This window comes from Suncus etruscus, chromosome 11, assembly GCF_024139225.1.
Source record: "Suncus etruscus isolate mSunEtr1 chromosome 11, mSunEtr1.pri.cur, whole genome shotgun sequence".
Classification (NCBI taxonomy): Eukaryota; Metazoa; Chordata; class Mammalia; order Eulipotyphla; family Soricidae; genus Suncus; species Suncus etruscus.
This window is the reverse complement of record NC_064858.1, coordinates 66,722,402-66,735,713: the sequence shown is the minus strand read 5'-3', so window position 1 is coordinate 66,735,713 and position 13,312 is coordinate 66,722,402. Positions and strand designations below refer to the sequence as shown.

At 35.4% G+C, this 13,312-nt stretch overlaps 1 protein-coding gene and 1 pseudogene across 1 annotated transcript in view; one reads left to right on the top strand and one right to left on the bottom strand.

The window, feature by feature from the left end:
- TMTC2 (transmembrane O-mannosyltransferase targeting cadherins 2) overlaps positions 1-13,312 on the top strand; it is a 587,133-nt gene that overhangs the window by 411,860 nt on the left and 161,961 nt on the right. The gene's annotated exons all lie outside the window — the stretch shown is intronic.
- LOC126023281 (uncharacterized) lies at positions 13,041-13,216 on the bottom strand (annotated as a pseudogene).

Genomic DNA, 13,312 nt, shown 5'->3' with positions numbered 1-13,312 from the left:
AAAATCAAACAGAATAAATCATATATGCAGACTAAGTAAACCAATTATCTCACTTGAAAATGCCTAGATTTGGCAGAAATACAGTATGTTAGTTGTTAAGTAAGGTCCCCTGAACTCTGCCACAGTGAGCTTTCAACACAGAGCTAGGAATAATTTCTTTCTTTTTCTTTTTCTTTTTTTTTTGTTTTGGTTTTTGGATCACTCCCTGCAGCATTCAGGGGTTACTCCTGGCTCTACACCCAGATATCGCTCCTGGCTGGCTCGGGGGATTTGAACCATTGTCCTTCTGCATGCAAGGCAAACACCCTAATGCCATGCTATATCTCTGGCCCCTAGGAATAATTTCTGATCACCACTGTGGCCCCAAAATACCTGTCTTATCTTTCCCAACACACACAAATACCTAGGTGAGTTTAAAATAAGAAAAGATATGTTCTTATAACTGAGCTCAAAATGTCCTGAGGGAATTTCCCAGGGACTAAAAGGTGAAACTTTAACTAAAAACTAGAAAAATAAATACTAGTCTGATCCAACAGACCATTTGATAGAGTTTACTGAGTTGTGACAACCCATGGAAAATAATTTTGTGGGTTTTGTTGTTGTTCTTTCTTGATGTAACAGACAAAACTTGAAACTATTGGCAGACCAGGAATAAGATTCATAATATCCCAAAATATTTGTATCCTCAGTGAGAGGATAATATGCAGTAAATTTGCATACTTGTTCAAGGCAAAGGATGGAAGCTATGAAGAATAATGATACCTGAGTAAAGAATAATGAGATTTTGTTCAATGCTATCTTTCACAAATACAAAGACCCAGGAAGACAAAAAAAAAAAAAAAAAAGACTCAAGCATTGCATTTTGAATTTACTTGTATAATTAGGAAATTTCCAGTTCAAGAAATCAAATAAAACACAATCTACCAAAATTTCTTGTTGAAGAAATTACAGTTGATGCTCTTCAAATGAATGTCATTAAATCTAGGAGCATTTCAAAAGGAATTCTGAACCAAGACATGATGAAAGTGTATTGAATAAATCGGGAGCTGTTTATACTGTATAAAATTTTGAAAAGGAGTGAATAGCTTTATGGAAATGGTCAGATTAAGAGTAGGGGTGTTATTTAAACTGATGACAAAATAGTTGTAGTTAAGAAAATAATTTGTTAGAGCAGAGAAAATGATTACCCAAGGAAATTTAGAATGGGAGAAAAATGAAAGCTGGTATGCTGGAAAAGAACAGCTGAAAGACTCAAAATTTGGAGACAGCTGACTCAGAAGAAAGTATCAAGGAGTATAAACAGGGTTAATTAGTTGTTAGGAAGCATAGGGTCATCTCCCCATACACACAGTGCCCGCAATAAGGTCAAGAGGAAATGCATTGTGATGGAGTAATTGAATGAGTGATCCAACACTGAGAGCTTAGAAAGCCAAGGATACTAAAGGAAGGAATAAATGAATATCTTCTATCAGATAACTTTATTGTTATTCTTTTTTTCTGCTCAGTGTATCAGCAACATGAAATTTATACTCCTAGTACCATTCTAGTTCTTCCACCCAACCCTATCTCTCAAGACATTTTTGACTTTTGACTTGGAGAAATCACATATTTGTTGAGAAAAGATATCCATAGTCATACATTTGGAGCTTGCCTAGCAATGACTCACTTATGAAGCAGACCACAGGATGGGTCTCTGTAGTTTAGCAAACTCACTATACCTAAGAAACTTGGTTCAGCTTTTCTTATTCACTGAAGAAACTCATTAGGAGAAAAATGGAAAGAAACATGACAAAATTCCAAAGATTATTTGAGACTTTAATAGCATTTCAGTGCAAAGGGTAACATAAAAAAAAAAAACTACTGAAAAATTTAGAACATTTAGAAATTCAAAATATTAGGGAAAATGTGTAGGAAAATAGTATAAATGTGAGGAAATCTTTTCACGTGCAAAGACAATGAAGAAAACACATAAAAAGAAAATGTTGGGTGGGCCTGGAGAGATAGCACAGCGGCGGCATTTGCCTTGCAAGCAGCTGATCTAGGACCAAAGGTGATTGGTTCGAATTCCGGTGTCCCATATGGTCCCCTGTGCCTGCCAGGAGCTATTTCTGAGCAGACAGCCAGGAGTAACCCCTGAGCATCGCCGGGTGTGGCCCAAAAACAAAAACAAAAAAAACAAACAAAAAAAAAGAAAATGTTGGGTATCATAAACAAGGAAATATCAGATAAAGGAAGGCAGCTATGCTCACCACTATAAATATCAGATAAAGGAATAGGATAATTGTATAGGATAATTGAAGCGTACAAATTGCTACTTCAAACAACTAAAAGATCATAATATATCAAGTTTAATCAGCTGAAATAATTTTGTTTTGTCTTTTGAAAACCATTTCCATTTTCTATTCTGATAAGGTAATTCAAACACTATTACATAAAGAATAGACTTTACACAGTTTTACTACTACCCCTACTGCTGCCTTTGGCATGCTGGAAATATTTTTATTATGTTAATACATTACTGCTTTCAAAATTTTTAGTGTCAGCTTTCTGATTAAACAGAAAGATATTTACAAAGGAAAACTAATGAGCTTAACTATACTTACTTTGAATATACTAAATTGCGCAACATATTAATTACCACCATATGGTCATTTTATCTGTTTTTATAAATACAGGTGATTTTATAAAGTTAGTTTTACACCACATAATTTCTTTGCAAAAAATATTTTTTATAGGTTCTGAAACCATGCAGTAACATATAGTACTTTGACAGGGATAATACTTTGGATATAAAAAACATGTATTTAAAAATTATTTCATTTCAGCCTGAATTAGAATATAATTTAAGCATATATTCTATTATGTAGAGCATGTTTTCGAAGCATGATTTAAAATTTAAATTTATTAAAGCATGTCAGAAAGAAAAGGAAGGGAAATTTTGTGCATGACATTCCAAATTTAAATCTCCTTCTCCCCAACTACTTTCATTGCTTCTGACCTGTTGATTAGATTAAATACAATCCCTATCATATAATTGCTTTAAAGTCATGGACCCCTGTAACCTCAAAATCATATTTAAAATTTTACTTTTGAATTATGAAATTTGGAAAATTTATAATCCCAATGGATTCTCTTTAATTTGGGAGTTTGGGACTTCGTAATATGCCATGGACTTGACATAGATTTAGCAAAATAAAAAAAATGCCATACTTTTTGACTTTGAATACTTAGAATAAAATATACTATTTAATGGACAAGTCTATCAGTCTCAGGAGATGAGAAATAGATATAGTATTTAGAGTTTTGTGAAAACTAATGAAAGGTAAGATTTATAAAAGTAGTACACAAGTTTATGAAAAATGGACTTTAGAATAGCATAACAGGATGGCAAGGCTGATCTGGAAAATATATTGATTATTGGTGCTATTCTTACATATATGCATATATATTTTGTTGTGTATATTTACACATTCTATGCATTTATACATGCAGGTTTATATTTGTTTGGAGATAGATATGTATGTGGAATGTTGTGTTTTTAATAAGACTATTGACATTATTTCCTTTGTACATTTTTATGGAAATTTTTTAAAAGACTCTACAATATTCATGGTATATGGAAAGTTCAAGAGGATTAAGTATTCCATATGCTTTGACAAATTCCATAGATCAATCCTTTTTTTTATTTTTCTGCCAAAAATGCCCTTTTACTTTTCCATTTCTGCCTGCACAAATTTTATTTATTCTGTGAAGTCTTGCCTTGAGATGTTCAAACAATTATTTTTCTCCTTTCTCTTAACTTTCAAAACACTAATCTTAGTATCTTTGTAATAGCATTTCTCAAACTGAATCACAGACATAAATCTAGAGCTTTTCTTTGACCCTGTACATGGAGCAGGAAATTAAGTCTATACTTTTCTTCTCATCTTCAATCTATGGCATTTCACTGTCTTGAAAACTCTGTATTTTCCTTTCACAATTTTCTCTTTTTAACTTATTTCTGGGCTTGCTACATGATTTTTAATTATTTTTCTTTCTTAGTATGATTCTCATTTCTCACTTATATCTTTATTTGGTCAGCACATTTGCTAAGATTTATTACAGTATGCTAGACATTGCTCTACTTCCCAAGATAACTAATGAATGTACCAACACTGTCATAAACACCACATAATATTTCTAGTTTCCATAAGGTCATGGGGACAATAGAAATGTTTATCTCTTGAATACCTATGCTTGACATTTATTATTTTATGACTTTTGAGGCGGTGTTAGCATTTTATTCTTTGGAATTTTAAACTCTAATTTTTTGCCACTTTACAGATTATTTTATAATAAGTCTCCTAAAAGAATGTAGGAGACTTACTTCATTCAACTGTACCATGTTTTAAGATAATATATCTATTTAAACACCATGATTACACATATGATTGTAGTTGGGTTTCAGTTATAATAAATGAAAAATAAATTTGAAGGAAACCTTATGATACAAAGAAGACAGGGCGTGTAGGGCAGGAGACCCCATTGAAATGAGGCTGACTTTTACCTGGTAAGCATTTAACTGGTAAAACTGAATTGGAGCCAAGTACCTGAGCAAGAACCTACCTTAAAATTTATTTTTTTCTCACAATGGAAAACCATTTCTTTTGAAAGCCTTAAAATAGGTAGGATTCTAATTTCTGGGTAGTAATTGAGGCTCTTTGTCACAAGAACAGAATATAGAATATTCTTGAGATGCTGTTCTAATACACTGTATACTGTACTAACAATTCTTTTTTGATCTTATGTCAACTTTTATTTTAGTTATTTATTTATTTTATGAATATTGATTTAAGCACAATGATTACAAACAAGTTTGAAGTTGGGTTTCAGTTATAGAAAAGAAAACCTCCTTCACCAGTGTAACATTCCCACCACCTATGCCCCCATCTACCTCCTCCCACCCCCTACCTGTATTTGAGACAGGCATTATATTTCTCTCACCCACTACCATTATCATGGTAATTGTTAGTGTAGTTATTTCTGAATCTGCACTTACCACTCTTTGTGGTAAACTTCATATTGTGGGCCAGTCCTACCAGCCCTCATCTGTCTCTATTGTCCCTGGGTATGAATAAAATAATATCTTTATATTTTTTAAGTCCTAAAAATAAGCGAGACTATTCTGTGTCTTTCTCTCTCCCTCCGACTTATTTCACTCAGCATAATAGTTTCCATGTCCATCCACTTACGGGAAAATTTTATGAGTTTGTTTTTCCTGATGCGTGCATTGTATTCCATTGTGTATATGTACCAGTTTCTCTAGCCACTCCTCTGTTGTCAGGCATCTGAGTTGTTTCCAAATTCTGGCTATTGTAAATAGCACTGCAATGAATATAGGTGTACATAAGGCAATTTTTTATTGTGTTTTTTGTGCTCTAGGGTATATCTCTAGAGTGGTCTAGTTGGATCATATGGGAGTTCAATTTCCAGTTGTTTTTAAAAGGACTAGACTAGTGCCCGGAGAGATAGCACAGCGGTGTTTGCCTTGCAAGCAGCCAATCCAGGACCTAAGGTGGTTGGTTCAAATCCCGGTGTCCCATATGGTCCCCCGTGCTTACCAGGAACTATTTCTGAGCAGACAGCCAGGAGTAACCCCTGAGCACCGCCAGGTGTGGTCCAAAAACCAAAAAAAAAAAGGACTAGACTAGATGGCATTCCCACCAGCAGTGAATGAGAGTTTCTTTCTTTCCACATCCCAACCAAAAATGATTATTTTTGTTTATTGTGATGTGTGTCAGTTTCTTAGATGGTACCTCAGTGTTGTTTTGATTTGTATCTCCCTGATGATTAATTATGTAGAACGTTTTTTCATGAAATTTGCCTATTTGTAATTATTCTTTGAGGAATTGTCTGTTCATTTCTTCTCCCCATATTTTGATGGAATGAAAGGTTATTTTCTATTAAGTTCTGTCAGTACTTTTTTATCTTAAATATCATCTCCTTATCTGATAGGTATTAGGTGAATAGTTTCTTTCATTTTAGGGTGTATCCTAGTCAGTATTTCTTGGAAGTGCAGAAGATTCCCAATTTAATATAGTCCCATTTGTTTATCTCTGCTTTCAGTTTTTTGGACAGTGATGCTTCCTCCTTGAAAATGCCTTTAGTCTCAATGTCATGGAGTGTTTTATCTACATGTTGTTCTATATACCATATGATATCAGTTCTGATATCATATCAAATCCATTTGGATTTTGCTTTTGTGCATGGTGTTAGATGGAGGACTGAATTTGCTTTTTTGCATGTGACTGACCAGTTGTCCCAAAACCATTTGTTGAAGACTTTACTTGCTCCATTTTGAGTTTCTTGCCACTTTATCAAAGATTAATTGATTGTATGTTTGGGGAACATTCTCTGAATATTTAAGTCTATTCCTTTGATCCGAGGATCTGTCTTTATTCTAATACCATGCTGTTTTAATGACTTGTTTTGTAGTATAATTTATAGTTCAGGAAGGTAATGCCTCCCATCTTCTTTCTCCTAAGGGTTTGTATAGTTATCTGTGGGTGATTATTTTTCCAAATGAATTTCAGGAATGTTTGATCAATTTCTTTGATTAATGTCATGGGTATCCTTAGAGTAATTGCTTTAAATCTGTATAGAACTTTGGGGAGTATTGCCATTTTAATGGTGTTAATTCTCACAATCCATGAACAGGGTATGTGTCACCATTTACGTTTGTCCTCTTTTATTTCTTGAGGCAGTGTTTTGTAGTTTTCCTTGTATAGATCCTTCACCTCTTGAGCTAAGTAAACTCCAAGGTATTTGAGTTCATGTGGCACTAATTTGAATGGGATTGCTTTTTTTAATGTGCATTTCTTCTATATAATTATTTGTGTTTAAAAGTATTTTTATAATGATTTTGTTTCTTATTTTGTTTTAAGGGCCAGACCTGGTGACATTGAGGGATTATTCCTGGCTATGCACTCAGAAATTACCCCTGGCTTTGGGGGACCATATGGGATGCCAGGGATCAGACCGAGATCTGTCCTAGGTCAGCCACCTTCAAGGCAATGCTCTAACACTATGCTATTGCTCTAGCCCCAGAAGGCCATTGATTTTGTAGCCTGTCACTTTATTACATGAATCTATTGTTTCTAGCAGCTTTTCTGTAAAGTCTTTAAAGTTTTCAAAGTATAGTAGCATGTCATCTGCACACAGTGCTTGACTTCTCCCTTCTTTAGAGTATAAAGATCAATCTATATAGTATATGTAAATATAGTAAATTTATTTAAATAAATACTACATATACTAAATATATTATCATATTTATAGTATTTATGTAGTATTATATCATCTGCAAACAGTGAGAGCTTCCCTTTTTTCTTTCCTATCTGGATGCCCTTGATATCTTTTTCTTGCCTAATTGCTATAGCAAGTACTTCCATTATTATGTTAAATAAGAGTGGTGAAAGGGGGCAGCCTTGTCTTCTACCAGATTTTTGATGAAATGCTTAGTATATATTCACTGAGAATAATATTTGCCATTGGCTTGTGGTAGATATCCTTGACTATATTGAGAAAAGTTCCTTTCATTCCTATCTTGCTGAGAGTTTTTATAATGAAGAAGTGTAGGACTTGTTGAATACTTTCTCTGCATCTATTGATATAATCATATGGTTTATTATATTGATTAATTTATGTATATTAATCCATCCTTGCATTCCTGGAATCAAACCTACTTGGTCATGTTGTATGATCTTCTTGATGAGGCACTTGGTCCTATTTTCTAGGATTTTGTTGAGGATCTTTGCATCTGTGTTCATCAGGAATTTTGATTTGTAGTTTTCTTTGTAGCATCCCTGTCTGGCTTTGTTCAGCATGATATTATCTTCATAAAACCTATTTACAAGTGTTTCTGTTTCTTGAATTTCCTGAAAGAGCCTGAAAAGGATTGGTAGTATTTCCTCTTGAAAGGCTTGAAAAAATTGTTAGTGAATCCATCTGTGCCTGGGCTTTTGTTTTTCTGAACAATTTTGATTACCATTTTAAGTTCTTCAAAAGGAACAGAGCTATTTAGATATGCTAGATTAAACTTATTAAACTGTAGCAGATTATAAGCATCCAAGAATTTATTTCTTTCTTCCAGATTCTCATGTTTTGTGGCATAGAGTCTCTGAAATTAGTCTCTGATTACCTTTGAATCCTTATAGTATCTATAGTCATCTCCTTTTTATTTCTAAACTGGTTTATTATGTTTCTTTTTTTTTTTTGTGAGTTCTGCTTGTGGTTTATCAGTCTAGTTGATATTTGTTGATCTTTTGGATTATTTTTTTGGATTTCCACTTTGTTGATTTCTGCTCTAAGCTTTGTTATTTCCTTATGCCTACCTATTTTGAGTTCATTTTGTTTTTCATTTTCTAATTGTTTTAAGCTCTGTCATTAAATTTTTTCTGCAGGTCCCTTCTTCCTTTCTGATAGTGCTTTCAGGAGTTCTAAATTTTTCTCTTAGTACCACTTTTGCTGTGTCCCACAAATTCTGATAATTTGAGTCTTCACAAATTTCTGTTTCCTTCCTGGAATTGTTTTATTTCCACTCTGATTCCATCTTTGGCTCAGTAGTGAGCTGCTTAATTTCCAGGTTTTAAAGTTTTTTTCTTACATGTCCCTTTGTGATTCACTTCTAATGTCAGTGTATTATGATCTAGAAAGATAGTCCGTAAAAATTCTATTCCCTTGATTTTATGCTATCTGTTTTATGGGCAAGCATGTGGTCTATCCTGGAGAATGATTCATGTGCATTGGAGAATAATGTGTATCCAGTTTTCTAGGGATGATTGCCCTGTGTATACCTACTAGGTCACTTTCCTCCATTTCTCCTTTCAGGGCTAGTATATTCTTGTTGAGTTTCAGTCTGGTTGATCTATCAAAGGGTGACAGGGCAGTGATGAGGTTTCCCAGTATTATTATGTTGTCATTGATGTCTTCTTTCAGATTTGTCAACAATTGTGTTATATATTTTGCTGGTCCTTCATAGGGTGCATATATATGTTTAGGCATGTGATTTCTTCCTGTTGTACATACTACATTAAGATTATTACAAAATGTGCATTTTTGTCCCTTAAAACTTTTCTGAGTCTAAAGTTTGAATCATCTGATATTACTATATCCACTCCATCTTTTGAAGGGAATTCAAAAAGTTTGTTTGATGATTGTTCTCCAACCTTTGATTTTGAATCTGTGTTCTTGCTATTCAGATTTTTTTAAAGGCAGAGAATGTTGGTTTCATCTTTTTTGATCCACTTACACTCTCTTCACTAGTGCATATAGTCTTTTGACATTGAGAGAGAGATAATTGGCATGAAGTTTAGTATCATCTTTATGTTTACTTTGGTGTATCTCTTGGTCTCTCTTGACTTAAAGTAGACCTTTCAGTTTTATTTTAAGGCTGGTTTTGAGTCTGTAAAGATTCTGAACTTCTATGTACCCATGAAGCTTTGTATACTTCCTTCAAACCTGAAACTGAGTTGGGCTGGATTTAATATTCTTGATAAAGTATTCATTTCATTGAGCTTTGTCTCTATATACCACCACTGTCTTCTGTCCTTGACGGATTCTTGAGACTTGTCTGCTGTAAATGTTAAGGATATTTCTTTGTACATAAGTTCCCTTTTAGTATTGCTGCTTTCAATATTCTATCCCCATCTTTAGAATTCATCATTGTGACTAGGATGTGTCTTGTGTGCTTTTTTTCCATGTCTTTTAGCTGGTATTCTTTGGGCATGTATATAAGCAGTCATTATCTCTGGGAGTTTCTCTGCAATGATGTCCTTGACTGTTGATTCTTCCTGGAGATGTTCTTCCTGGTCTTGGAACTCCATTCATAATATCTTTGTCTGTTACTACTCTTTGAGGATTTTTTTTTATTGTCTGATCATTTCCTTTAAGGCTCTTTTCCAATCTCTTATGTTGTATCAATCTGTTATGCATCTTATTTTCCAGTCACTGATTCTGTCCTCAGCTGCTGTCACTCTGGCCCTCCATTGAGATTTTAATTTCATCTACTGAGTTTTTCAGTTTTGTTATTTCAGTTTAGAATTTTCTTATTTCAATCTTCATATCCTCTTATCTCTTATATATTGTATTTCAGCTTTACCCATGCTTTCTTGATTTCTATGAACATTTCCATATTTCCTCTCTAAACTCCATATCTTAGAGCAGGGGTCTCAAACTCAATTTACCTGGGAGCCGCAGGAGGCAAAGTCGGAGTGAGGCAGGGCCGCATAAGGGATTTCACAAAAAAAAAAAAAAAAAGTCCTCAAACGATATTATTAACAGTTTTAATTATTTCTTCTGAACATAAATGGAATATTGAGTGAAGATCATGTATAGTTCTTCTGAACATGGCATCTTTTGCCTATTCCTTGCTGCCAGAGATTAACAGCGCTTCTTCTCACAATTCGGAACCACATTTGGCTATAGAGAGGTAGCAGTTGAGACCCTCAGTATGGCATGAAGATGATCATTATTAAGTCTAGACCTGTACTTTGACTTATTGAAGTTCAATGTGGAGAATAACTTTTCACACAAATATGTGCTCCCAAAAAGGCACATGGTGTGCTTGAACATTCGGGAAAGCTCCGTGAAGCTGGGGGTCAATTCTTTCAAAAATTGCCCATGCATGTCTGTTTTTCCACTAATCTCCCTGAACTTGGCTTTGAGATCAGAGTTGCATTGCAGGTCAATGAGCTCCATTTAAAGCACATGAGGGGCATCATGCACATCAAAGGAAAAGGCTTCCACAAAAATTTGGAAAGTGGCTCTGTGCTTTTCGAAGTCTGCAAATCTGTGATCAAATTCCTTCTCTAGCTTAAACATAGCATCAACATATTTCTCACCACTGAATGGTATGCCTACATCCACAAGTTCCTTCCATGCTGGGAAATGGCAAAGGTTTGTCTGAGAGAGCTGGGATTCCCATACACAAGTTTTGTGGAGAATGCTCTCACGTTGTCATAGGCAGCACTCATAAGCTGCCCCGGGCCTTGTAACATCTTGTTTAGTACATTCAGCTTATGTGTGATGTCAACAAGAAAAGATAAGTCCATGAGCCATTTGTGATTACTCAACTCAGAAACAGCATTCCCATACTTCTCCATGAAGGCTTTCACTTCTCTCAACACAAAAACTCTTTTCAGGACATTTCCCCTGCTAAGCCAACATACCTTGGTGAAATAGAGCACATCTCCTTATTCTGACTACATTTCCTCTAAAAAAGCATGGAACCTCCTGAGCTTTAAGCCCTTGGATCTGATTTGGTTGATGCTTTTTACAACAACAGACATCACATTGTCACACGGCAGGCATTTACTGCAAAGGGCCTGCTGATGGATAATGCAGTGAAGAGCAATGGCCTTCTCTACACCCTACTCTTCAAGTTTTTTTTTTTTGAACAAGTGCCACCAGTCCATTTTTCCTCCCTGTCATCGATGACGATCCATCAGTTATTATTCCAACAAACCTCTTCCATGGCAAACCTGCATTCTCAATGGCATCACACAGATGCCGAAATATCTCATTAGCGGTGGTCTGGCCATGCATTGGAATTATTGTGAGGAGCTCCTCTGTCAATTCAAAATTGCAGTCAATATCACGGACATAAATTGTGAGCTGCACGGTGTCTGTTATATCTGTGCCCTCGTCAAGAGCAACTGAGTATGCATCAAAACATTTGGCTTTCTCACACAGTTGATGATAAATGTCACTTGACATGTCAGAAATGTGCTCTGCCACAGTGTTGGCAGAAAGGCTGATTTTGCTAAACTGACATTTCTTTTCCAGACAGATAATACTTGCAGCCTGTAACATGCATTTTTTTTTAACAAACTCCTTCTGTGAATGGTTTCCCTGCATTAGCAATCATCTCACTAACCATGTAACTAGCTTTGACTGATGCAACATTCTCTTTGGTTGCTTTCTTGAAGAAATCTTGTTGCCTCATTAGACATGCTTTAAGACTGGCAACTGCTTGGCTCTCTTATTTCCTTAATATTTTGCACATTCCTCAGCATGTTTAGTTGAATAATGGTGTTTCAAGTTGTGTTCCTTGTGCACTGCAACTTTCTCTGAGCAAATAAGACATGTGGGGCTGCCCCTGTGCTCAACAAAGAAATACTGTGTCTTCCACTTTTTCTGAAATTGTCTGTGCTCGTCATCAATCTTTCTCTTTACTGCAGGCTTTGATAAAGTCATGATGAAGGTATGACAAAATCTAATTCTGAATAAACTTCTCTCCTTCTCTCCCTTCTCTGCCATAGGCCTCCGATAATGCAAGGAACAGCGGGCAGGAGCAGTGGAAATGACGTCTGCGCTAGGCGCAAAGTATTTTTGATTATTCCCTTACTGAATATTCGTAATAAAAAATCGCATTAGTAAGAAAAAAAATCACAAAAATCGCATTAAACATTTGCATACCCAAATGGAACTGCTCAGGGTATGCAAATGTTTAATGCAATTTTTTCTTACTAATACGATTTTTATTGCGATTATTCAGTAAGTGAATAACGCGAATACTGGAATATTTGAAGGCTGGCCACGTGCCACAAAATGTTGTACAGAGAGCCGCAATTGGCCCGCGGGACACGAGTTTGAGACCCCTGACTTAGAGGCTATATAGGTGATTGGCACGTTTGGGGTCATCAGAGCTGCCATCTTCATTCTCTATGTATGGGTTTGGCCTGCATTGTTTCCCCATTGCCACATTTATAGTTTGGTATTTTCTATGAGTTGTGCTAGGGTTCATTGGCTAGAAGATGTTTTCGGCCATGGAGAGAAGAAGAATGGCCACACTTTTCTGGTTTCACCCTTGTGGGCAGAGACAGCCCTTTGCTGTTGTGCAATCATGGGTTGCTTTCTACTGTTGTACTTTCCCAAGCTATTCTGGGTAGGGTGCTTGCTGGGAGATTCACACAGTAGATCAGAGGCAAATGTTCAAAATGTCTCCCCTCTCAACTATAGCATTTTCCTAGCAGAAATTTTCTTCATTAACAGAAGTGCCCACAAACCAGTGCACACAAGTCAAGTGCTAATAGTAATAAATGACACAGCATATTGTCTATAATTTTTCTCAGATTCTAAAAACTATTGTGTAGTTATATTCATATCACACACCAATGATTCTAGTATCTTTGACTATACAATCAAGAAAGCTGGAACAAGACTACAGTGGTAGAGTGCTGCCTTTTATGTGGCTGACTCCGTTTTGATCCCTGACACCTCATTGGGTCTCCAGGTCCTGCAAGAGCAATTCTTGCACATACTCAACCCCCCAAAA